Raw genomic sequence first — 26,526 nt, forward strand, 5'->3', positions numbered from 1 at the left:
ACAACACCTATGTCCCCACAGAGACACCCCTATTTCACAGATGAGGAGTTGCAGGAGGAAATAGTCAGGGTAAATCCACAGTTGTTTGGAGCACAGGTACAGCAAATCTCCATTGCCAGGCAGATAGAGCTATGGTGGAGAATCATGGACAGGGTGAACGGCGTGGGACAGCATCCAAGAACAAGGACTGACATCAGGAAGAGGTGGAATGACCTACAGGGGAAGGTACATTCAATAGCAGCAAAGCACCAGCTCACCATCAAGAGGACTGGCGGTGGACCCCCGACTCCTCACCCACAGATGACAGCATGGGAGGAGCTAGTCTTGGCAATACTGCATCCTGAGGGACTCACTTGAGTAACCGGAGGACTGGAAACTGGTGAGTCAATATTTACCAACTATCCCCCCACATACCTGCATGCCACCACCATCCCTCACCCTGGCACCCATCACTTCACTCCATCCCATATAGTGCACCACCACAATTGACTAACCTGAATGACAAGCCCTGCATGCCATACCACTTGCATGAACATCCCTCCCAGCCCTGCATGTACACCTACCACCAATGCACGAACAGCATGGAGAACTAACAATCCAACAATACATCACCATACACAAACAAAGGTGGCAGGGCAAAAGCAACAATATAGTGGAAGCTAGGGATGTAGAAAATGTCACAGCCATGTAGCATAATACACCACTTACATCCACACAGGTACAACAGCCAATCTCAGCAGTGAGGAGGTGCCACAGCTACCCAGTCCCCCAACAGAAGATGTCCCGAGTGATGACAGTAACTCTGGAATTCCGGATTTGGATGAACTACCTGGCCCATCAGGGACCACTAGTCAGTTAGCTACCCCAGTCTACTACAGAGCCTTCCCCCTCAGTATTCAACATCAAGGCAGTCACACCTCTGTCACCAGGACACGTCAATCAGCAGTGTGCCCACTTGTACAGGGGCCCCAGTCCAAACCTCACAGCCAAGACAATTAGGGTCCTGGGGTCAGTGGCAGTGGGCAGTGGACACAGGCACAGGAGGACAGGGACACACGGAGGACAGCAGTGCGCCAGGGGGAGAAAAGGCCCAGGGAACCGACTGTCCAGGAGGGACTCACCAATGTCCTGGGGTCCTACCAACAATCCCAGGACAAGATGGGTCAGATTTTAAACATCATGTAGGGGAACCAGAGGCTGCAGGAGGTACATCACCTGGAGATCAGGAAAGATTTACAGGCCCTCAACACCACCATGGTCTCCATAGCAGGGGTGCTGGCTGATATGGCTAGCATCATGAGGGACTACACAGCACACCAGCAGGTCCCTTCCACTAGCCAGTCAACTGAACATCCCTTCACATCTGCTGAAGCTAGTGGACAGGAGGCCCTGCCACAGGACCCACAAGTCACCAGCACCCATCCCCCTGCAGAAGGTGAACCACCCCGCGAATGGTCCCTGCAACCCAGACAGACACCAGAGACACTTGCCAAGACCACTGCAAGGAAATGAGACCCTCCTGAATGTCCCCCTTGTGTTCCACTGTGTCACCATGTCCACTTTGAACTGCCATTGCTCTCCTTCCTATGGCCCCTTGGACACTGGACCTGTGCTACAAACAAATTGGATCAATACCCTGGACTTACCTCTACCATCACTCAATCCCATTGCACCATTCCATCTATATATTTCACTACAATTAACACCCTTGAACACAACGTGAGTGATAGTGCCTAATGTGATGAAAATGTGCAATATTATTAACAATTTCATCTTGTGCAATTGTCCTGAACTTTGTGATTTCATACAAATAATGGCCTGTAGCTGTCTGTAGTCATCACATCAGTATACAGTTGTAACCACACCAACATCTGCAAAATGAGAAGGCATAGGTGACAGTCAGTTGAGCTGCAAAGGAAGTGACTGTCATCATGCTACAGCCACACTGAAAATATAAATATTCAGAGGAATGGTCTGTTCCATTGTCTTACATGTGTGTCAATGGAAGTACTGCTGTATGACTGATGTCCTGTTGTCTACATCCTCTTCCTCTTCCTCTGCCTCCTCATCCTCACTGTCCTGAGGGTCCACTACTGCCACAGGAGCATTCTCACCCTCCTCCTCCTGCAGATAGGGCACATGTCGTCTGATGGCCAGGTTGTGCAGCATGCAACATACAAAAACTATGTGGCAGACCCTCTCAGGGGAGTAGCGTTGGGTTCCACCTGTCAGATGGAAGCATCTGAACCTAGCCTTCAGCAGGCCAATGGTTCACTCAATTATCCTTGTGGTTCCCCCATGAGCATCATTATACCTACTCTCAGCCCCTATCCTGGCATTCCTCACAGGGGTCAAGAGCCACAACAGCTTTGGGTAGCCGGAGTCACCTGCAAGAATTGAGGTACAAACATTAGCCTTGTGCAATGGTATGGGGGATGGCTCCTGAAGGCATGCACTGACATGCATTGGGTGGGGACTTAGGCTCACCTAATAGCCACACCCTATGCCTCTGTAGTTATGCCATTACAATTGGGAGCTGCTATTCCTCAAAACGAAGGTGTCATGCACTGAACCAGGGTACTTGGCAGTGACGTGGGAGATGTACTGGTCACCAAGGCACATCATTTGCACGTTGAGTGAGTGGAAACTCTAACGATTTCTGAACACCTGTTCATTGTGCCAGGGGGGGTACAAATGCAGTATGTGTTCCGTTATTGCCCCAATAAAATTTGTAATATCTCCCATTGTATAGAATCCAGCCTTCACAGTGGCCAAATCTTCCACTTGTGGGAAAGCGATGTTGCTGCACATGTGTTTGAGCAAGGAAGACAAAACCCTTGCCAGCACTATTGAGAACATTTGCTGTGACATTCCTGCTGCCAAGCTCACTGTCACTTGGAAAGAGCAAGGAAATGGAGCACAGACAGAACTTGCACAAGAGGGGAATACCAGTTGGATGACGGTTAGCTGATATCAGATCAGGCTCGAATTGAGCACACAGCTCTGTGATTGTTGTCCTGTCCAGTCTATAGGTGAGTATTATGTGCCTGCCCTCCAGTGTAACCAAGTCCACAAGGGGTCTGTACACGGGGTCTTGCCTCCTCGTCCTATTCCTCTGCAGTGGTAGGTACCTAAGGGAGTGACAAACTGAACAATGGAACCACCACCTCAGTGTAACTGAGCTTGTATGTAATTGGACAATGTAAATGGCAATGTATGCACAATTGACAGCAATAACGCAGTTTTCAATATCAGAATGTTGACCAGCACCATAAAATGGCAACCGCCTGTCCTGTATGTCAGGACAGGTGGAAGTGATGTAACTCCGCCGGCGTTTGGCGCCATGGAGGAAGGCGGTCTTGCACAGCCGGCCTATTCCTCATTGGCGTACGTGGAGCTCTATGGTGTACAGTGTCCAATGAGGATCATCGGCGGCGGTGACAGTGTACACCGCCGTGGACACGACCACCATTTTCTGTCTATACCCTCAGTTGATTCCTGACTTTTCACAGGACAACACCTCCACTGCATGTGCTGCTGTGACCTGAGTCTGGAACCTACCACGGCCCGTGTGACAGGGGAAAGGGCCCCTGCCTTCAGTTCAGAGGAGTTGGAGCACCTGGTGGATGGGGTCCTACCCCTGTATGGATGGACAGCTGTATGGGTTCTCCAGACCAACAGGTGAGTACACCATGGGGACGATGCATGCGACAAGGTTGCATGGAGATGTGTGTGCTGGCAGTGTTTATTTTGGGTGGGGGGTATGTCTGGTGGTAGCGTACATGCAGGGCTCCGGGTGATGTGTGTGCCATTTGAGGGGAAATGGTATTTGTGGGCCAAATGTGTAACAGACTGGATTGTATGGTTAATGGTGTCCTCCTGTCTGTATTTCCTCTGCAGGTCAGTGCCCATCAGATAAAGGGATTGTGGCATGCCATCGCCAAGGGCGTGAGGACCCTTGGGGTTTATATCTGGCGGTGCACCTACTGCAGGAAAAAGTGGGAAGACCTGAGACACTGAGCCCGGAAGACCACAGAGTCCCAGCTGGGTATTGCCTCCCAACAAGGGAGGGGTGCCTGTCAGAACCTGCCCCCCCCAGATGGCCCGCATACTGACAATGGCCTACCCAGAGCTGGATGGGTGCTTGAGGGCAGCACAGCAGCCACAAGGGGGTGAGTACAGTGTGTGTAACAACCATCTTGGTTGCCTGGCATGAGATCCTGGTGGTGGGGTTCACTTAGTGGGTGCCCCTAAATGCCATCTCAGACATTGCTGTATGGCCTAGCTCAGGGTTAATGGGTGCATGGAAAAAGCTTGTTAACTGGCTAGGTGGCATTCCATGTCAGACAGGACTTTGTAGGATGCAGGAGGGGTGCAGATGGTGGTGGTTGGCTCTCATCTTGCTGTGGTACCTAGCCAATTGAATGCCAGTGTGGTGCAAAGTGCTCAATCTTGATCCCTGTGTCCGATGCTAATGTGTATGCCATCTGTGGTATTTGTGCTGTAATTGACTGAGTTTTCCCTTTCTCTCCCCCCCATTTTATTCTGTTATCGTGTCCATATGTGCATTAGCATCATCTGGCACAGGAGCAAGGGCACCAGCGACTGAGGGAGCTGCATCCCACAGGACCCAGGAGGCCGAGGGGACCAGTGGGACAGAGGGTGAGGGGAGCACTATGGCAAGGACAGGAGGTTACAACACTGACTCTGATTCATCATCCGATGGAAGCTCCCTGGTGGTGGTGGACACCTGTGGAACCACCTCATCTACAGGTACAGCCGCCACCTCCCGTACCAGCACCATCCTCGCAGTAGCCCACCCCTGATTTGCCCGTGCCGGCTCATCCAGGAGGGTGGGCGTCTCATTTGCCTAAAGCACCTCAGGCCTTGCCCCAGTGAGCCCTGCTGCCCTCAGTGAGGAGGCTATTGACCTCCTGAGATCCATCTCTGTACGGCAGTCAACCATTGTGAATCCCATCCAGAGGCTGGCATCCCAGATGCGTCAAAGCAATGCCTACCTGGAGGTCATCCATGGTGGGTTGGTGGCCCTACAGAGATCGTTTCAGGCTCTGGCCTCCTCTCTGATGGCAGCCAGTGTCCCTGTTCCTAGAGTCACCCCTCCAACTACCACTTCCCAGTCCCAGTCTCCTCAACCCCAACCCATCCCAATTTCACATACAGACAAGTATGCATACAAAACATCACACAAGAGTGGCACAGAAAAGCACAGGCAGCACACTTCAGGACACAAGCACTCACAAAAACAACAGAAAGTTGCACACACAACAACAACTACTGCCTCCAGTGTCTCCCCCTCCTCCTCCTGGTCCTCCTCCATCACAGTCACATCCGCACTCACACTTGCATGCACTGCATCAACAACCACCACCACCATCACCACATCATGCAGCACACACACCTCACTTGCAAACACCTCCACAACATCCATCTCCCACCTTGTCTGCCACCCCTCCTAAGAGCCACAAAGGCTCTCACTCAGACACCCAACAGCCATCCACCTCACACATGCACACTGTCTATGCACCTGCACCCAAGTCCAGCAGACATACATCTCCTACAACCATCCCTCCTCTGACATCCCGCCCCAACCTTCCTAAGAAGCTTTTCCTTGCGCAACTTGACCTCTTCCCTCCCTCTCCACCCGCCCATCCTGCCTGTAAGAGCAGGGTCCCAACGACCCAGCCGAGCACCTCAGCCAAACAGTCTGCTACTGCTCCCACCAAAACATCAGCTGCTGGCACAAAGAGGCCCCTGAGTGTGACGGCAGCCACTCCTAGAAATCTCAGTCAAAAGACTGCGTTGTACAAAATGACCATGTGTCCAGAGCAGCCAGATGGTGATAAATGGTCAGAGTTACAATAGGATGTTCGAATGTAACAATAAGTCCATACAGCAAAACAACCAACATTTGTTTCGTCTTCAAGACTTTGTCAAGGCTTCAGATGTATATAAAACATTATGGGTGTCATTCCAAGCTTGGCGGGCGGCGGGAGCCGCCCGCCAAGCGGGAACCGCCAGAAGACCGTACCGCGGTCAAAAGACCGCGGCGGTCATTCTGGGTTTCCCACTGGGCTGGCGGGCGACCGCCAAAAGGCCGCCCGCCAGCCCAGCGGGAAACACCCTTCCAGAGTGGAAGGGGTGCGACGGGTGCAGTAGCACCCGTCGCGAATTTCAGTGTCTGCTAAGCAGACACTGAAATTCTAAGTGGGGCCCTCTTACGGGGGCCCCTGCAGTGCCCATGCCATTGGCATGGGCACTGCAGGGGCCCCCAGGGGCCCCACAACACCCCATACCGCCATCCTGTTCCTGGCGGCTGAAACCGCCAGGAACAGGATGGCGGAATGGGGGTCGGAATCCCCATGGCGGCGCAGCAAGCTGCGCCGCCATGGAGGATTCCCCTGGGCAGCGGAAAGTCGGCGGTACACCGCCGACTTTCCGTTTCTGGCCGCGGCTGTACCGCCGCGGTCAGAATGCCCAAAGGAGCACCGCCAGCCTGTTGGCGGTGCTCCCGCGGACCACAGCCCTGGCGGTATTTACCGCCAGGGTCAGAATCAGGCCCTATATGTAAACACGAAAGGTACATAGATCAAGCTGCTGGTAGTCATGAGTCCTTGGGAGAAATCAAATAGTATAGGCAAATGATGGCCATGATAAGCCTCAAGTATTTGTGGAGCGAATAAACCCGTGCCATGCGCGTCGGGGTTTTGGCAGAGTGCTCTGGACACATGGTCATTTTGTACAACGCAGTCTTTTGATTGAGATTTCTACTTTCTACATGCACTTATAATAAATATCTACACATCATCTTCCAAGAAGGAACTTTCTATTTATTCTTGAACATTATCAGGATCAGGATTCATGCTATTGGTGTGCCCTGGCCACTCTTCTTTCAATGTCAGGAGTCAAGTTGGGCCTTGGACTGTGCCCTGTGGCCATGTGGCCCTTTTGTACTTCGGACTGGCCATTGGCCCCATCTGGACATTGACGCCTGCATTTACATTTAATTTTACATTATGGTGGCTGTTGGCAGCAAATTACAGTGTTTGTACATTCTAATTGTTGTCCTTGCATTATTCTAACGTGGGTCATGTGACATTCGTTTTACTCTGCAGCTGGTACTGTGTATGGTGTGTGTGTGAGTGAATGGTGTGTGTTATGTGTGTGTGTGTCACTCTCCTTTTCCTCCCTCCCTTGTGTGCTAGGCAGCTGTACTCACCATCATCGTCTTCCTCAGCGTTGGTGTTTCAGGACGGCCATGGAGTGGTACAGCATCGGGAAAATTTGGAGTTCTGGTTCCATGGCGGCAGCGGAATCCTCTGTGTCCCTGATGGTGAGTCTTTTGTCTTCTGTGAAGTGTTTCCACAAGGCTTTTGAGGTCACGTTAACAGTCACCACCAATGTCATAATGACCACCTATGTCTATGTGCCACATTTGGGACCATATTTGTAGATTCACCGAAAATACAATCTCATAATTGGATGACAGAAAGCTGGAAGACATTTACCAACAAAGAGAAGCTGGCATTTGGTAACAAAATCTGTTTTCAGGAAATTGGAAACTGGTCTTAGGGGACACATTTATAACATTTCCATAATACATTTAAAGATGATCCTTGACTCATCATTTACGCTCAATTTGAGCAATTATCACTAATGTTTTCCTAGTAGGCTCTTGCTTGTATTGTTGTTAATTCCCAAATTAATTGGAGGCAATAAGTGGAGACGTTTCATCTACGTTTATAAATGCCTCCAAGTTCTAAAGCTATTTAACCCATTTGTTTCAAAATCATGGTCCACAATTCACACGCTGGCCCAGTTTTCCTAAACTTTAAGCACCTTCCTCAAGCCCTAAATGGAAGGTGACCTTTAGAATGCAGACTTCGATATTTTGGGATTATTTCATGTATGTCTAGTTAAAAACTACTTAGATAAAAGTTACTTTCAAGGTGAACTATAAAGTGTACTATTAGGCCCCATTTTGTCAACATTTTCTTGAGGGCGGACCCCCTGCAAACCCTCCTAGGCAGTATCTGGCGAGCCTTTTCGTGACGTTTGAGACCTGTTTCACAGCGGGATGTATTTCACTTTGTCTGGATACTCCCATGCTATGTGTTAACAGTCTAAATTCTATGGGTAAGAATTGTCCCAGAATCAAACATCTCATCATTTTTCATGCAGTTAGAATAATGACATTTTCTGACAGGTCACTCCAGTAAGTTATATTATGAGGTGGATAATACCTCCTTGTGAAAGTTAGCAATCATTTTACTTCACACTAAGATTAACGCAGATTGTTAAAAAACAGTTTCTTGGTTTGTCAAGCGATAATTTGTACCTAAACGTTTGACAGAATAAACATGAATTAGGTGGCGTGTGAATTAATCATTAAATGTAATCTTTAAACTTAAGTCCAAGGCAAATACACTACAGAGAGGATAGTAGCCTTTTAAAATGAATTTGGCTTAGCAGATGCTTGTTAAAGAAATCTGCTGCCTTCACCTCTTTGCATGTTTTACTTTTTATGTTCCAAAGCAGGATATGCTGCTGGAATCCAAAAACACACTGCACTAAAACAGTTTTCTCTCCCGTAGACACTGTGCACTGATTCAGACAGCCTTTCAGAAATCCACAACAGAGTTATGTCAGAAGTATATGGTTTAAAACTGTGGAATTGTACGCTATGTAGACATATAATTGTGCAATAGTAAAACCTATGCAGGGGTAGGTAAACAGAGAATCAAGGAGTGGTGAGCCTCCAGAGTTTCTGGGCGCCCACAAACTTCTCAGTTTGTTGCAACTCACAAACCTCTCTTCGACCTGTTTCCTCTCAGCAAAAAGATGGAGTAAATCTCTTTCCAGATTGACAAGAGTAACTGAACATGCTCAAACTTTTGATGATAGTCCCGAAAAAATTCCCCGTTGGGTGGGTGAAGGAATTTGCTTCCCCGGGAGGCCACATTTTCCCAATGTGGAATTACATCCTGAGTTATTGGTGGAAGTACAAGGTGCCTCTTAAATTCCAGACTCAGGGCCTGCTTAAGAGTTTGGCAGACGAGTTACTCTGTCACAAACATGAGAGACATCCCGCCCATCTTACTACAAGCACATTATATCCAGGGTTGGACACTCCACTATGGCGGAGGAGAGTCACCTGGCTGCTGAAAGTAGAAAAATAAAGGGATAGTAAAAGTAAAGTATTTTATCATCTCTTTATTTTTCTCCTTTTGTAGGGCGGGGTCCACATCTTCCACGTCGACAAGTGGAGCAGGACTGGTGGTGCGCTTCTAACTTCACATGTCAGTTTGGCTGGCTATCTGAGGTCGGCTAAACGGATATGCGCACTTAGAACTCTCCACCAGGCTGCATTTTACCGCCAGGTGGAGACCAAGCACAGTGTCCCACTCCCTCGATGAGCAGAATTTCTGCTCTGTCAGGCCAGTATCAACACTTCTTTCATGCTGTATGACAGCATGAGAGAAGCATCGGGATTGGTTTGAGAGAGACGAAGAAGAGGAGAGGCAGCTGGAGCATGAGCGGCAGAACACAGAGGCGGTAGGTACGTTTATTTTTGTTCTTACCGGCCTCCCGCTCCACACACTGCCCCCTCCCCTTTCTAGCAGCAGCCAAAACTGATTATATCCTGTGGCACTTGTAATAAAGAGGACAGTATATCAGTCACATTTGTGAGAGTGTATCAATCAGCTATACTCTAAATGAAGTCCATAGTATTGTGAAAGTTTGTGAATTCACTGAAGGCAAAAGGTTACACTCGTTCAGTTGCCTATGGGCGCAATTCTATGGCTTTTCTTGGTAAATTGGACAAAGCAATGTAATCAATCCATGTTCATAAAAGTGGAAAGTAGGCACCGAATGGTTAAACAAGTGCTTTCACGATCTAGGTGTTAGATCAGTAAATTGCAGACTGAGGAATGACCATTTTTTTTTCTTAACAAATCTAGCTCCATGACTTATTATTCCTGTCTTCGATTGGCTGACTTCAACATGTATAAAGAACTTGAGATAATATTGAGGAAAGATCATGTTCATTATCCTCAGACCATTAACCTGACCTTCAAACATGAAGTATATGATAAATCTAACGTCATTAAAAATGAACCAGTCCAAATCATTAGGTTCACCAAAATAAAACCGAACAGTGAACAAATAGATATACTGGAGCACCTTTTCACTTTACATAGGAATGAGGTCCTGTGGACTCACTAATCGTAATGGCCCCAGGGGGTTGTGGTCTCTGGGATGAACGAGCCTCTGAGGAGGAGCCCTGTGTATGCCTCCTCCCCACTTGAAAAGGATGAATGGATAAGGGTTTGTGTTGCTTCCTCAGGCCCTGGCCCACCACAGGGAGATTTTCCTGAAAGGATGGTAGAGCACTACATACTTGTTTCTTTGTTTTGATCTGCAATTCTTTGAGACTGAATATCTAATTTTCTTCATTTATTGCTTGTTTTGCCACCAGGGGTGTTTTCAACAGGCCTCCTGTCTTCTAAAAGGGGTGCACTCTGCGGAACTCTGGATTTACTGGCTCCCCCTGCCAACCTAAACCTCTGCCAGGCTCTACAAGGCTCCTGCTTATTCTTTAGCATTGGGATTATAACAATCTTCAAGGGTTGCCGAAAGAGCCCTCTCATTCTTGGGCCAAATTCAACATAACAAAAAAATATGACTTGTGCGGGATGGATACAACAATTTGATCAGTCAACAATAATACTTCAATTATTATTGGACTTTGAATTATACTATCCTTTAAGCTTCATATTTATGTTACTTAACACAAAAACCTTCAAGGCAGTGAAGTCAGATTTACTCAGTTTCTTAATCAAGAACCACAATTGTTGGTGCTTATATAAACAGTGTACAAAGAAGACAAAACACATCCAAATTATAGGATACAGACTCCTCATGTCAATTCATAAGTACTATTGGAGCTCTAATGTATTCCTTTTATGTCTAGATCCATCCCAGCGTAGTCCAGTAAACCAGATATCCAAAGTCCATATGTCTTATATTCAGTATGGTTAGGCTGGTTGTATTAACTTTACATATTCTTTCTCTTTTGAAAGAGTCCTTGTGGATAAAAGTTGATGCATTGCAGCATTTTCTTTCAGGCCTTATTAGAATAACAGGAGGAGTTTGACCCTTGTGCTCTATTTGGCGAATGGACTCTCATGGGAGTGACAAACCAATCACTGATAGGACTACTCACAACCTCCTTTCTATGTGTCCCTAGATGGGCTACAGCTGCAAAACTGAGCACCAGAGCTCATGCTTCTCTTGGTGTCGTAAATACACCAGTTACTTCATGCTTGTTCCTTGAGGCTTAGGGCCTCATTACGAGTTTGGTCACACAACTAAGCCCGCCAAAATCCAGTCAAACTTCTGACACTACCAGGACACTGGAGGGCGGGAAAGAGGCAGTTCCACCACCAGCACCTCCAGCCCACCAAAAAACCTCCAATCATATTATAATCCACAAATCACAATAGCGGTTCTTCCATGTCGGAAAACCAATGGCGGTCCAAACCGCTGCGGTCACATCGGTAAAACAAGCACTCATCCCACCCTGCACAACACACACAACACACAAATTAGTACCCCACACAATAGACAGCAACCGTCACCTATTCACATCACAGTAACAACATCTCATCAAAAAAGCATTTTCCTTTCCATTTCTTCTACCTCACCATCAAGTCCACCACTACCATGTCCCCACGAAACATCCATGTTTCACTGATGATGAGTTGGGGGTCATGGTGGATGAAATTGTCAGAGTAGAGCCACATCTATTTGGAGCATAAGTAAAGCAAACATCTAATGCTTGGAAAATCAAGTTTTGGCAAAGGATATTCAACAGGGTAAATTCTGTAGGCAGCCATCGACACACAAGGGAGGACAACGGGAAGAGGTGGAACAACCTCAGGGGAAGGTACGTTCTATGGCCGGCAGGCACCAGCTGGCAGTCCTCAAGACTGACTGTGGGCCCCAACCTCCTCCCCCAACTTTCACTTCATCGGAGGAGAAGGTCTTGGACATCCTGCATCCTGAGAGCCTGACAGGAATACTTGGGGGAGTGGAGTCTAGTGAGTCACAAAACCATTAATGTCACCAAAGAGTTTTGTCTTGTACGCACACTGATCACCTTTGGCCACCACAATATCCAACCCACCCACCACCCCTGTGGCCAAATGTCAACTTAACTCACCTGAGCACACATTGTCTGTATATGGCATGAGGAGTAAAGGGACTGACAGCACTCCAACTCCTACCAGGCACTGTTCCACCTTTAAGAAAACTAGAACAGTGTACTTCAAGCAAAATAGACTTGCATGTGAAACTATCAATCAATTCAATATACCTGTATGTACCACTATTGTACAGTAATAACCTCAATGCTACTGACTATTAGAAGAGACACATTGCTATATCTGTGTTCCCAATAAACTGGCCATTATAATTGCCATCCAAACAATGGCATGTACTCACCTGGTGGGGAAAACTATAGGAGGCTGGATGTGCTTGCAGTACACCCATATAGAGGCCTAGGTAAATGTTAACTGCCATACTGATGACCAGCTCTGTCACGATAGTACATTTTGCAGCTGTTAGTTGACTCAATGATGCTATACACCTTACTAGGAGATAACTTTACAATGTCATGTCTTTACTCAGACAAGATATGTGTCAATGAACATTCATCTAACCACAAAGATACTCGAAGATCTTGGAGCATGGTGTATGCAATTGGAAATCACTGTATCCGACATAGCTTTAACCCAGATTTGGAAACAGGTATCATTGACATATCAGGGGATCACGTAAAGGCTTTGTATGCATGTCACATAGCAGGTCTAGCAGTCAAACGTTGATATCACCTGCTGCATTACTTTCAAAAACAGTGTGTTCCACTTCTCCTACAGGTAACATTGCATTGTCACCATGGAGAGGACATCAGAGACTGCTGCTACCCCTCTGGATGAAGGTCCCAGTGAGGAAAACACCCCTGGATGTGTGGACATTGATGACGAAGCTGGCCCATCTCGGATACATGGTCAGTCAATAACTGTAAGCCTCACCCTACCCATATCAACTCCTCCCAGCCCTGTTGCATCAACATCACAGGCAACCATTCACCCCGAAACCTGTATCCCAAGACCAGTGGCTTGCATCTTGTGACCCCCAGTACAGGTACCTGAATTTCCTGTTGTGTACCCAGACAATGATGGACCTGCCACCAGTAGGAGTGGGTGAACTGTGCCAGGGGCAAAGGCATGTGGGGGTAGGGTGTGGGGAGGGAAGGTGTGGGCCAGAGGATGGAGGCTCTGAGGGACACAACTGGCCAGGACACCATCACTCAAGTCTTGGGAACTTACCAACAATCCCAAGGTGTGATGGGCCATGGTCTTACCATGACGGGAGAGATCAGACAGCTACAGAGGCAAGGAAGAACCACCAGGAAGTCATGGAGCAGTGGGAGGCCCAAAATGCCCCCTTGGCTTCCATTGCAGGGGTGCTGAGAGACATGAATACCACCCTGAGTAGGTTTTGTACCCAACATCTGGCCCCCTTCTCTGGCAATGAAACATCAAGCCCTTCTACATCTGTGGCAACTAGTAGAATAGATGCCCTGCCAGGGGAAGGGTATGCCTCAGACACCCTAGCCTCTATAGTTAAAGAACCCCGCATAAACATGGACGTCCCCCCAAACATCTAGGAGGAGCAGACGCCATGACCAAAAACCACTGCCAAGAAGTGGACCTCTACTGATTGGTACCCCTTGTGTGGCACATATATACCCTGTTGACTGTTCTGAGACCTATCTCCTTTATCCTATGGTACAAGGAAACTGGACCTGTGTCCCCAAATGTTCTAGCAGCTATCCTGATGATTTCATTCACCATGGCTGAACCCTTCACTGTTTACTTTGTGTTCTGTTATGTTTTGTTTTGTTTCAATTCACTAATTTTGCTGTGTACTCCTCAATGAATATCACGTAAACACAGATCATGTGTTAGAGTCTTTTATTAACCATATACAACTGTCATGTATAACACCTCTTGCACCAAAAAGTTGCTCTCAATTGTAAAACATTTGTAATGTTCTACATGCACGTACTGTATACCCAGGCTAGATTTTGCATTGCCTAATGATAGACATAACTCAAATCATATGTAATTCACTTTCCCACAAATAGGTTGGGAGAATGCCAAGGATCACAAAGTGAAGTACTGCTGCTAACTTCAGAGTTACAGCATAGGTGTCATGCACTATCCAACACACAGATGTCTGAAGTTAGGAACATGTCAGTTTTACACTATCCCAGGAGGCAACCATATTGTTTCAATGTATCTCCAGCTAAAGCCCTATCACATACCGACACCATTGCTTCCAAATGACTATAACCCATGAAAAAGAAAGAGGTCAGTACAAATTTCCCCAGTCATGGAACATTCCAACTTACCATAGTCAGTTATCTGCAGGCTTGACACTCACCTATGTCAGTCTTCAGACACATGCACATTGGTCTGCAATGAGGAAACACACTGACAGCTACATACAGGTATGTTTTTACCAATACAAACCATTATGATGTTAGAGGGTATGAATACCATATGATGACATGTTTCTGAAACAAATGAACACACACATGGTACCACTGGCCCCACATCTAATGCCAAACAAGTCTCTAGTGTGGAATAGGACGCCACCATCCCACTGCCCTGACAGTCTGGGCATAGAACTCACACACAACAAATCACAAGCCTGACAGTACCTGGTTCAGTCCATGACCATCTCTTTTGTCAGTCCGCAAATCTCATCTGCCTGTGACAATGTCTGGTATTACCAAAATGAGAATGAGCCTGTTCACTTAATCTACATTTTGCAAATGCCAAACATAAAGTATAGGGTATATTGATACATAAACATTATGCAGCCAATGCATATATACACATGTAACTCTGATTGTGCATTGTGAAAAACTTAGACCATGTTGATCAAATGGCCGGACACTACACCATGTAACAATTTGCATGCACAACTAAGTCATGTGCTTTGGCTCTACTGATTACTTCTCCAATGGTCATACTAAAGCCCTTATCAAGCATTCCTAACCTCACCAATTTCCCCACTTATTAACTCTGATTACATCTAACGCCTAAAGTCAGGTGAAGTACTGATTGATTAGATCAGCCCTGATGTCTCCAGCTTCATCCTCATCATACTCATCTTCACTTGGCAAATCTGCATTCTCGACCTCTAAGGGTGAAGTTGTGGAGCATGCAGCAGGCAACAATAATTTTGGATACGTTGGTGGGTGAGTAGAGGAAGGCTCCTCCAGACTTATTGATGCAGCAGAATCTTGCCTTCAGGAGCCCACAAGTCCCCTCCACGACACGCCTTGTCCTTCCGTGGGCCTCATTGAAGCGTACTTGACCTGGCATGGCTGGGTACCTCACTGGTGTCAACAACCAGGGACAGTTTGGGTAGCCAGAGCCCCCTTAAATGAATGGTTACAACAAGCCAAGCATAAATCTTGGACATCCACATATCTGGTAGCAGATATAAGTTACAGACACACATGACATATGTGACTTATCAATCAGCCATGCCCTCTCTGGGTATTGTTATCATTAGTGGGATATTGCTGTTCTGCATGATGAAGGAATCATGGACTGACCCAGGGTACCGTGCACAAACTTGTGAAATGTAGAAGTTAGCCGAACAGACCACATAAACATTAACGGAGTGGAAGTTTTTCTCTTCTTATACACCTGTTCATTGGCATTAGGAGGAACCAAGGCTAAATGGGTGTCATCTATGACTCCAACCATATGTGGAATGTGTCCCAAGGCTTGGAAAGTAGCCTTTACAGGGGCCAAATCTTCACTTTGTACAGCCTTCAAGACCAGACTGAACATGGGCTGAGGCATCCCTGTAGTTAGGGCCAATGTATTTTGAAAGGAGCCTGTGGCCAGGAAGTACAGCACTGACATTACAAGGGGAGGTGTGGTATCGAGATTCCGAATGGCAGGCATCAGATTTGTCTCCAACTGACAACAGAGATCCATGATTGCATGCTTATCCAGGTGATAGATCTGAATCACATTTCGCTCCTCCATGGTCTGCAGGTCTGCTAGTAGACGGTACACTGGAGGATGTCTTGCTCTTCTCATGCCAGGGTAGCCATGTGGGAGAAAAGCAGTATGTATTAGTATGATTCAATCTGTATAGCATTAGTATGGTCACACCTATGTCACACGTGATGGTTAATATTTAAACTTGAAACTGTACATACCCAGCACATGCCTTACACAGCACATACCGAGGCAAATAATAGCTTATAACTTCCTTCACATTCCCTAACCCCTATCATTTTTAAAAATGTAGAAACATGTCACTAACAATCTATGTGATATTAACTTTCTTTACACGTTGCACATATTTGGTACATCTATACCATTTTCAGATTGTCATCACTCTGCTGATAATACTATTACATGTATACAACTCAGGATACTACACTTTTAAATCCTGTACACGATACATGCACATTTTGACATGTTCGCTTATAGCCAGCAGTGAACACAATGTCGTAGATATGTTTCACAGCTTGTGACACAGCTTAAAAACATTTTTCATTCAGATATCAGCCTTAAAATGGCAGCTGCCTGACCTACTGTACTGGACATTAGAAAGTGACCTAACTCCACCGGCGGATGTCATTATGGCGGTAGGCGGATAAAACTGCGGTGGACATTGCCATTGGAATACATTGCTGCCTTTGGCGGTCTTGAGCCAATGACGATGTCCGCTGGCGATCTTGTACATAGCTGACGTGACCACCATCTCATACTTCATCTCTCACTTGACTCCTGCCACTGCTGCCAGCAAGACATCCCCAACCTGAGCTGTTGTGCATTGCCTCCGGGATCAATCATGCCATGTCCTGCAGGTGATAGGGCCCCTGCCTTCTTGGCAGAAGAGCTGGACAAGCTTGTGGAGGAGGTCCTACCCCTGTATGTTCAGCCCTATGGTGTACCAGAGGAGCAGGTAAGTGCAATGCAATACCAAAGTAATAATTCTTGAGTGTAAGTTGATGTGCAGGAAATGGGTTTGAAGGAATGATTGAGGTAATATGCGTGGGTAGATTGACATGTGCACATGTGCATGGAAAGATTTGAGTCCTGAGACATAATAGAGAGTGTGTGATGTGTGTACCCTGGTGGTATTAAACATATTTGGACAGATATATCATATTTAAAGATATGCTTGTGGTCTGGTCATATGTTTCAAGCTGACACCTGGTGCTGGACATGCATGTTGTATGCCTCTCTCAACGTCATACATGGACTGACTGCAGATGGTCATTGAAGGGGATGTTTTAGGCAGTCTGTGTATGCCTGCTTGCATTGTCACCCGGCTGGTTTTGGTATAGTGCATGTGGACATGACAGTCTCTTCTTGTCTGCGTCATCCATGCAGGTCAACACCCATCAGAAAAAGGGGAATTTGCATGCCATCACTCAAAAAATGTGGACCCTGGGGTCCACAGCTGACGGAGCACCCACTGTAGGAAGCGGTGGGAGGACCTGAGACACTGGACTCGGAAGACCGCAGAGGCCCAGCTGGGGATGTCCTCCCAAGGAAGAAAGGATGCCCGTTAGACCTTGACCCCACTAATGGCCCACATATTATCGGTGGCCTACCCAGAGTTGTATGGGCATTTGAGGGTAATGCAGCAGCTACAAGGGGGTGAGTACAGACTTAACATGTTTTCATCACTTTACCAGGTTAGTTTTGATATGCAAGATTCAAAGCTCTGACAATGTGGTAAGTGCAAAGGGTCACATATCTCCAAGAGACACATAGATGTACAGTCCCCAAAATTGGTACACAGGTGTGCAAATTCTATTGTGTATAGGGAGATTTTATTCACGTATGTTGTCCCCTCTGCAACAGAAGCATATGTGTACCACTATACAGCTTTTTATACCCTGCTAGTAGTTACTTCCCACCAACAGACCAAGAATCCCAAAATCCTGATGGTAAGTTGTACAGATTTTTGCTCTTTGTCCTTTCAAATGTCCCTTGATCCATGTCAATGTGCGACATAGAGTCTGACAACTTAAATTAATTCCTACTTTTCGTTAGGTTTCTGATGAGTGGAAGCATCATGGGTACATTGTAAGGTACAGTCATCAATCCACATTGAAATGAGTAATAAACATAATTTGTAGTGCTATTTTGGATATGTTTTGAGTCCTTGTTTTATGGAAACCTATTGTTTTTGTTTACCTTGTGGTGCAGCCTTGAAACTTCACATACACATGAGTGGAATAGTATGTGTAGTGAGGCATTTGGCGTGCATCAAGGTATATGCCCCTGTCATGGTGGCCTCAGATGTTGTTTGTGTCTCTCAGGTTTATTCCCATACACTTGTAAGGCAAGTCATGTCTGATGTGTGGACAGTGATGTTGCCACTCAGTCATTGGGCTCTTGAAGGAATAATAACATGCTACATTGAACTATATGTCATTTTCATGCACATGGCAGGTGTTCATTGTACTGTAAGTGTAGTCATACTACCTGTGAATGTGTGTGGGTGAATGCTCCGAAATAATTAAGGTCTTGTAGTTGTGCTATACTTTGTTTTCAGAAGGAGAATGACTTAGATGACTTGGTCCACTAAGTATGGAACATCCTTTCCTACATCACTATTGATACATGTGTAGGTGACATGTGTCCTGACTCTATCATAATTACATTTTGGGTATGTCAATTAGTGTAGTTGCATGTTTGCAAATTCCTTTGTGATGGTTGTGTACTCAGTGACATGAAGTGGGTATGGCTTATATGCAACATGGTGTCTTGTGCTTACTATACAATGAGGTTCCTTGCCTGGTACATGCCATCAGGTCATAATGTTAGTATGTGTTTAGTTTATGTATGTGGTAAGTGGAAATGTATGTTACTTATATTTCCAATAGCCTGGTTGTTGGTTGATTATGTTGCTATGGAGAGGGACCCTATATTATGTGGGTCACCTTATCATGGACAGGTTGGGGTGATAGTCTACTGATATCATGGTATTGTAGGTGTGATATAGGTAGCCTAGCTGGTGTCTGAGAAGGTTTTATTGTGGACTGTACATTGTAACTTGTTGTGACATGATGTTGGCATTAAACAGGTACTACTGGGGGTGTTGTACAACTAGATATGATGTTGCCGAGCTGCACAGTGTGATGCAAGTGGTACGTAAATAATTTGATGACCCTACCTCACGTTCTGTGCTTCAGCATCACCATCAGCAGGCAAAGGAGACAGGGCACAGCTGAGTGGGGAAACTGCTGGCCACGGTACATCCAGTCCTGAGAACACCAACAGCGAGGGACCCAGTGGCCTGGAGTGCCGAAGGGGAGACTAGATCCAGTTCTTCATCTTCATGATCCTCCTCCAATGGACACTCCCTGGTGGTGGCGGACCCCTCCGTGACCACCCCAGCACCATCTCTGTCCGCCATCTGCCTTACCTCCCTCCCTGAAGCTCCCCACCCAGTTGGCCGTGCCTGCTTACTCAAGAGGGTGGGCGTCTAGTTTGCCACAGGCACCTCAGACCCAGCCCCTGTCAGCCCTGCTGCCCTCAGTGAGGAGGCTATTGGCCTCCTCAGGTCTATCTCCATGAGTCAGTCGACCCTCGTGAATACCTTCCAGGGACTGGCAACTCAGATACAAAAGAGTAATTAATTAATTGAGGGTATTCACTGTGCACTGGCTGGCCTAAGGAGATAATTTCAGGTTCTGTCCTCCACACTGATTGCAGCCAGTCACCCTTTGTCTACTGTCCCCTCCACCTTCTTCTTCCCAATCCCAATCCCATCTTCCCTGACCCAGCCAAAGCACACAAACAGACAGTCATGAATCTACCTCAACAGCCAAGGGTACCACAGACAAACCAAAGTACTACAAGACACACCATAGCATACACACAAGTAACATACACATGCACACACAGAAACAGTCACAACCTGCCCTGACACCCCTACCACCCCCAGCATCACAGACACCACACCTGATACACCTAGAGATACCACACCAACATTCACAGATCCAGCCACCACACCCATCTACCTGCAGACAACAAGCCAGCAGGCCAACAGACATCCATCCCAGTCACCACACAGGCAGATACCACAACCACTGACAGGCCTACATGTAACACATCCACCATACCTGCACTCACCACCCCCAACAGATAACCACCCACCTTCCATGGCATCCCCCTCCACCTCCAACCCCCTCAGCCCAAGACACATAAGCGCCCCCACTCACCCACCCAACAGACACCCACCACCCACAAGTACACCTCCCACAAACACACACCCAAGACACCCACACCAACACCTCATACAAGTACTCACTCTCCCTCCACACCCAAACCCTTTAGTTATAACCGTCCCTGTGTGTCTAAGAAAGCTTTCCTCTTGGAGTTTGACTTTTTCCCTACTCCTCCCCTGTGACATCCTTAAACGTTCAGTTTCCTTCCCCAAGGCAATCCCTTCCACGTCCAAGGCTTCCCTACCTCACTGCCAGTACCCATGCCCCTCTCGGCCACCAAGAAGTTGACCCCTCCCAAGAAGAGCCAACCCTCCTTAAGCCTAAACTTAACCCCATCACCCAAGCCAAGGCCCAAACCTCCCCCTACGCTGTTTTGTTGCGATCACGTCCATTATAATAATTTGGCAGTCTTCTCCGCCAGCCAGTTGGCGGTCTGACCGCCACCACCAACATGGCGGTCACAGGACTGCCAAACTTGTAATGAGGCCCTTAATCTCCAAAAATGTCTTCCCCAGCCCCAGAACCTTTCTTGAATTATCTATTATAGCTTCCCAATGCTTCTCTATGGACCAGTCAGCCTTCCTACAATGAAAATAATGTTTCCGTGCTAGTCACTGCTAGTCACTGCTTACTACATGCACACGTTTCTGGAACCCAAGATAAGTGATTAATCTAGTGGGTATTGTTGGTTATTGGGCCTACCTTGGTGCCCTTAGAGCAAACGGAGATGTAATTGTAATAAGCATTCTTCTGCCTACAACTAAGAATATATGCTTTCCAGGGAAACATTTTAGACTGAAACAGAGATGGCATCTGGGTGGATGACAGCTCTGAAGCAGGATCAGATACTAAGACAGCATCTGAGGTAGCGGATCATGGAGCAGAATTTGCAAGTGATTTTTCAGTCTGTGAAGTTCCATCTGATAATGAGTCTGTGCAACTGAGAAATAGAAGCAGGGTAGTTCACAGAGTGGGCTGGTATGGTGCTAAGTACACACAGAATGCTCTATGTGCAACACCTCAATTTAGTTCAAACTCCTTATTCACCACATGCACTGGATGTAAAGTCAGTACTTGAGTTGTTTTGCCTATTGAATACATCCATCTCTTTTTGGATGTTACCTTCGTTGAGGAAATTGTGCACCAAACAAAATTGCATGGTAAGCGGTTTCTCAGAGAAAGGGGAAGGACTCTTAGGCCTCATTCTAGGGCACACCAGTCGACTCTGACTTAAGAGGTAGTTTTCAAAAAATTTATGGGCCTTATGCTCAACATGTGAATAGTGCACAATCCAGGATTACAGTCTAATCCAAGTTTATAGTCTAATTGGTCTATGCAAACGGTTTGAGCAACACCCAGTTTTGCACTTGTCATGAGCAGGGACAGGTTTTTGACTTTGCAGTTTATGCTGCCTTTTAATATTAATTCTACAGAATTACCCAGGGGGCCATGCAGACTATGTCAGATCTCCCAAAATCCAGCCTAGGGTTGAACATTTGCATGTCAGGTTTCCAGAGATTAATACTGCTGGAAAGAATATAGCAGTTCATGAGGACAGCAACAGTTTAGAAAAGACATACCTAGTAAAGAAGATTGTCATAGCATCAAGATTTATGTGCTGTGTGAGAGCTCTTCTCATTATATATGGAGCCTGAGAGAATATACAGGGAAGGAGTGTACAGTAAGTTCTGCAGGTTGTCCTTCCATACTAGCAATCAGTGCAAAGATTGTATGGGAGCTTTTCCAAAAATGCCTTTGGAGTTGAGAAGTTCAGCAAGCTGTACAAAGCTGGCACTGTGACGTGCTACAGTTTGATGTTGCTGCAAAGGATTCCTTAAGGAGCTTGTTTGTAAGAAGCACTAAAAAGCACTGCTTTGCATTCCAACAAACTGTTCAAAGTCAAATTCTCAAATAGGTGTTATGTATACATGCTCACTACAATCCATGATAAGAGCACTTCCCTGGTCATGGGTTAGGGTCAGTTAGCAGAGGTTCACATGCCAAACAGTATACTTGATTACAACAAGTACATTTGTGAAGTGGATTAAAATAGCCAGGTTCTTCAGAAACATAATGGGAGATGTAAAACTCACACATGGTATAAGTGCTTTACCCACCTGATCCATTTGGTAACATACAATGTGTATGTTGTTTAAAATTATACTGCCACGGGAATCCCAATGTTTTTCCTTGACTTTCATTTGGGCTAAATTGAAAATGTTACTGCTGTCGAAGCAATAGCCTCTACTTCATGTGCTGTGAGACTGCCACTGGACCAACAGTGTTCCTTCAACAGAGAAAAAGAATAAACTATGTGGCTGATGCAGAGTTTGCTTTAAGCTTCACAAGAGGCAGGATAGTCAAAATTATTGTCTGCACTGCCCATCTCAGCCAGGCCTATGTCTTTTTAACTTGTTTGAACTTTTTCAGCTTGTTTTACTTTGTACAATACAACATTATTTGTTGGGGAAATTCGCTGATGAGCAGATGTAATACTGATAATAGTTACCTGTCAATGGTTAACTAAGCAAGCAGCCTTTCCAATTGGTCTCTGTAACTTTGGAAATCTTTACAAGTTGGTCTTGCTTATAGCCTGCTTGTCACCTTCAACCTCCATCAAAACGGTGTCAAATGTAGATATGCTTTAACCCCTACGCTGCCAGGCCTTTTCCCCCTCCTGTGCCAGGCCTTTTTTTGCCTATTTGGGGCAGTTCGCGCTTAGGCCCTCATAACTTTTTGTCTACATAAGCTAACCAAGCCAAATTTGCGTCCTTTTTTTCCAACATCCTAGGGATTCTAGAGGTACCCAGACTTTGTGGGTTCCCCTGAAGGAGGCCAAGAAATTGGCCAAAATACAGGGAAAATTTCGTTTTTTTCAAACAAATTGGAAAAAGTGGCTGCAGAAGAAGGCTTGTGGTTTTTCCCCTGAAAATGGCATCAACAAAGGGTTTGTGGTGCTAAACTCAGCAGCTTCCCAGATTTCAGGAACAGGCAGACTTGAATCATAAAACCCAATTTTTCAACACAATTTTGGCATTTTACTGGGACATACCCCATTTTTGCAATTTTTTGTGCTTTCAGCCTCCTTCCAGTCAGTGACAGAAATGGGCATGAAACCAATGCTGGATCCCAGAAACCTAAACATTTCTGAAAAGTAGACAAAATTCTGAATTCAGCAAGGGGTCATTCGTGTAGATCCTACAAGGGTTTCCTACAGAAAATAACAACTGAAAAAGAAATATATTGAAATTGAGGTGAAAAAAACATAAATGTTTCTCTACGTTTTACTCTGTAACTTTTCCCTGCAATGTCAGATTATCGAAAGCAATATACCGTTACGTCTGCTGGACTCCTCTGGTTGCGGGGATATATAGGGCTTGTAGGTTCATCAAGAACCCAAGGAACCCAGAGCCAATAAATGAGCTGCACCATGCAGTGCGTTTTCATTCTATACCGGGTATACAGCAATTCATTTGCTGAAATATAAAGAGTAAAAAATTGCTATCAAGAAAACCTTTGTATTTCCAAAAAGGGCACAAGATAAGGTGTTGAAGAGCAGTGGTTATTTGCACATCTCTGAATTCCGGTGTGACCATACTAGCATGTGAATTACAGGGCATTTCTCAAATAGATGTCTTTTTTACACACTCTCCTATATTTGGAAGGAAAAAATGTAGAGAAAGACAAGGGGCAATAACACTTGTTTTGCTAATCTATGTTCCCCCAAGTCTCCCGATAAAAATGATACCTCACTTGTGTGGGTAGGCCTAGCGCCCGCGACAGGAAACGCCCCAAAGCGCAACGTGGACACATCCAAATTTTTTAAAGAAAACAGAGGTGTTTTTTGCGAAGTGCCTACCTGTAGATTTTGGCCTCTAGCTCAGCCGGCACCTAGGGAAACCTACCAAACCTGTGCATTTCTGAAAACTAGAGACCTAGGGGAATCCAAGGAGGGGTGACTTGCGGGGCTCGGACCTGGTTCTGTTACCCAGAATCCTTTGCAAACCTCAAAATTTGGCTAAAAAAACACATGTTCCTCACATTTCTGTGGCAGAAAGTTCTGGAATCTGAGAGGAGCCACAAATTTCCTTCCACCCAGTGTTCCCCCAAGTCTCCCGATAAAAATTATACCTCACTTGTGTGGGTAGGACTAGCGCCCACGAAAGGAAAGGGCCCAAAACACAACGTGGACACATCAATTTTTTTTATAAAAAGCAGTGCCTACCTGTGGATTTTCGCCTGTAGCTCAGCCGGCACCTGGGGAAACCTAGCAAACCAGCGCATTTTTGAAGACTAGAAACCCAGGGGAATCCAGGATGGGGTGACTTGCGGGGCTCTGACCAGGTTATGTTACCCAGAATCCTTTGCAAACATCAAAATTTGGCCCAAAAAACACTTTTTCCTCTCATTTCGGTGACAGAAAGTTCTGGAATCTGAGAGGAGCCACAAATTTCTTTCCACCCAGCGTTCCCCTAAGTCTCTCGATAAAAATGGTACCTCACTTCTGTGGGTAGGCCTAGCGCCCACGAAAGGAAATGGCCCAAAACACAACGTGGACAAAACATATTTTTTCACAGAAAACAGAGGTGTTTTTTGCAAGGTGCCTACCTGTGGAGTTTGGCCTGTAGCTCAGCCGGCCCCAGGGGGGGGGCAGAAATGCCCTAAATTAAATTTGCCCCTCCAACACCCACCCACCCCCGGAGCGACCCTTGCCTACGGGGTCGCTCCCCCTGCGTGACATTGGCGCCAAAAAACAAATCCCAGGTGACTAGTGGTTTCTGCCCCCTTGGGGGCAGATTGACCTAAAATCACCCAATCTGCCCCCAAGGGGGGCAGAAATGGCCTAAATACAATTTGCCCCACAGGGGAGCGACCCTTGCCTGATGGGTCGCTCCCCATCTCTAAATAAAAAAATAAAAAAAATAAAAATTACCCTGGCGCCTAGAGTTTTCTGCCCCCCCCCGGGGGCAGATCGGCCTAATATTAGGCCCATCTGCCCCCAGGGGGGGCAGAAATGGCCTGAAATAAATTTGCCCCCCCTAACAACCACCCCCCCTCCCCGGGAGCGACCCTTGCCTACGGGGTCGCTCCCTCTGCGTGACATTGGCGCCAAAAAACAAATCCCAGGTGCCTAGTCGTTTCTGCCCCCTTAGGGGCAGACTGACCTAATATCGGCCAATCTGCCCCCAACGGGGGCAGAAATGGCCTAAATACAATTTGACCCCCTGGGGAGCGACCCTTGCCTGATGGGTCGCTCCCCATCTCTAAAAAAACAAACAAACAATAAAACAAAACCACAAAAAAAAAAATTGCCCTGGCGCCTAGAGGTTTCTGCCCCCCCCCGGGGGCAGATCGGCCTAATAATAGGCCGCTATGCCCCCAGGGGGGCAGAAATGGCCTAAAATAAATTTGCCCCCTTACCCCCCCCCGGAGCGATCCTTGACTACGGGGTCCCTCCCCCTGCGTGACATTGGCGCCAAAAAAAAAAACCGTCGGTGCCTAGTGGTTTCAAGGGGGCAGATTGACCTAAACTCTGCCAATCTGCCCCCAGGGGGGGCAGAAATGGCCTAAAATAAATTTGCCCCCCCAGGGAGCGACCCTTGCCTAAGGGGTCGCTCCCCTTGCGTGAATTTCATGCAAAGAAAAAACTCACTGGTGTCTAGTGGTTTCTGTCCCCCTTGGGGGCAGATTGGCCTCATCAAAATAGGCCAATCTGCCCCCAAGGGGGGCAGAAATGGCCTAAATATAATTTTCCCCCAAGGGGAGCGACGCTTGCCTAAGGGGTCGCTCCCCACCTAAAAAAATAAAATGAAACATAAAAAAAAAAAAAAAAAAATATATGGTCCTTTGTGCCTAGAGGTTTCTGCCCCCAGGGGGGGCAGAAAAGGCCTTCCAGAAAAAATGCCCCCCATAGGAGCGACCCTTGCCCAAGGGGTCGTTCCGTTATGACAATTTCAGAAGAAAAAAAAAATCCCTGGTGTCTAGTGGGGTTTCAAAAGCTGGATTGCAAGCAATCCGGCTTTTGAAACCCTCGTAGAGAATTCAAAGGGAAGGAAATACTTTTCCTTCCCTTTGAAGCCCCTCCGGGCCTCCCCCAGTGATTGAAAGAGAAATGCTTTTGCATTTCTCTTTCAATCGCTGGAAGTTGAGCT

Source organism: Pleurodeles waltl, chromosome 5, assembly GCF_031143425.1.
Source record: "Pleurodeles waltl isolate 20211129_DDA chromosome 5, aPleWal1.hap1.20221129, whole genome shotgun sequence".
Classification (NCBI taxonomy): domain Eukaryota; kingdom Metazoa; phylum Chordata; class Amphibia; order Caudata; family Salamandridae; genus Pleurodeles; species Pleurodeles waltl.